Below are 2,094 nucleotides of genomic sequence, written 5' to 3' on the forward strand. Positions count from 1 at the left end.
CTTTGCAATTTTGTGTATTTTTTTGTAGCTCGGAAATCAAAATGATTTTATTTTTGGCTTAAACCTCGGCTCGGAACATGCATATAAGGGAAGTTTTTAATGACTTTTGAAACTTTTTTGGATTTTTGAAAAATGTTTGAAAAATTTCATTTTCATTTTGCAGCGTTTGGTGGGGCAATGAGAGCTATGCTGAGTATGCTGATCGCTTTCTAGAAATTTTATAAACAACAAAATAATAACAATATGAGAGTGATGCTAAGGGGTGCTGATGGCACGATGCGACGCTTTAGGAGATTTTGATACTGATTGAACATTACTATACAGAGCGCAATTCAATCGATGGTGATAACTTTACAAACTTTATCTGTTTTTGAACTGATTGACGATGCTGATTTATTTAAAAATATTTGATATTATTAGTTCATTTGTTTGTGTGATCTATGAGTTAATAATGGAAAAATTTTACATACCCTTGATGATAATACTTCCCTTACCAGAAATATTCTATTTTGAGCATCCTTTTCGAAGCTCCAGGTATCCATGTACTGCTTTCAATCCTGAAATTATTCTTATTGTGCATTCTGTAGCACGTAAAATACGGCTAAAGGTTTTCCGTCTCCTGTTTCGTTCCCTGGCTCAAAAAACAGACGGCTTTAGCGCCACCTCCGAAGAGGACCGTCTGTCGAGTTATGTTTTCCCGGCAAGAAACCCAACCTCAGAGCGGGTTTGTTTTATAAGAGTCCAAATAGCAATTTAGGAAACGATACAGAAAACTCAAAGGTATAGTGGATCGAGATTTCTCAGTTATAGAGGTCGCTTTAAGCGATTCTCAAAAAATAGTTGATGCTGACCGCCGTTCTACCGACACAAAAAGACACCACTCACGAGTATCATCACTGGAAGAACTTACTAATTCAAAATTCCCTGTCCGCTTCAGACACGTGAGTGGAGAGACTGATTTCCCAGGCAGTCTATCCTGGCGTACAAAAAAACAGAAAAAGAAACAGGTAGAACGACGCGAAACGTGAGAAATCTCGAAGACCAAAACAAAACTGTTACAGGGAAAGCTTTAACATACTACAAAAATACATAATTTAGTTGAGAACAGCAAAAACATTTAGCACTTTATTCAAATTTGATAACCTAGGTTTTATTCATATTCGTGTGTTCCTTTCCTCTTCTACTTCTTCTTCCTACTTTCCCTAATGTGTGTGCGGATTTTCTAATCTACTTCTATCGATGTTTATCGATCATCTTCTTCTTTCCGAGCTCGGTTAGTTGTGTGGAGGTTTAACGCATGATTAGTTTGTTTTGCTTGTACTCACGGACCCTTTTTGCTGTGATGAATGCTGACGGCAAAGCAGAAGCGACGGTCGTTCAATGGGCTGGCAAAGCAGAAGTGCCGGACGAAGAATGCGACGGCAAAGTAGAAGTCCAGATTTAGCACATCGATGATGGTGGTATTGCGACTACCACCCCAAATACAGCAACGAACTGCGACTTTTTGGCTTCCAAATGATGAAGTGTCGCACGCCGGAAATCACATGCGTCGGTGACGGATGACGCAGTTTACGACGGTGGGGATCGTCGGGGCTTCACACGTGGCCTGTCCACGCTAATAGAAATCGGTGATGGCCGCTCTGTCGGAACGGTTTGTTCCCTTCCGGCTTTCCCCTCAAACCGGGACTTTTGAACGCTGAAGCGTGGGGCCGAGAGCAGCGTTTAGCGAGTAGATGCGGTGCGCCGAGCTTGGGCCGTTGATCGCTAGATTTAAATTCTGGATAAAAAGCCGTCGAACGGCTTTTTTATTCACAAACGCACACACGAAACTAAATGACCGCACTTAACCTCCTGATTTAGGTTATTGACTTTTCTACTCTAACGAAAGGAACAAAAGTAACATTAATTTTAATCTAAAAGACTTCTCACATTTTTTAAACTATTACCCAATTAAACACACCGCGACACTAAAAATATTCACGCACTCTCGCCTCTTCCACGGTCTAGGTCAAAATGGACGAGTAGAGATTCTGAAAGTCCTCAGATAAGGTGTGATTTTACATCTTCGTGGACGGAAGTACGTAAAATCACCGA

This window comes from Aedes aegypti, chromosome 1 (genome assembly GCF_002204515.2).
Source record: "Aedes aegypti strain LVP_AGWG chromosome 1, AaegL5.0 Primary Assembly, whole genome shotgun sequence".
In the NCBI taxonomy this organism is placed as follows: domain Eukaryota; kingdom Metazoa; phylum Arthropoda; class Insecta; order Diptera; family Culicidae; genus Aedes; species Aedes aegypti.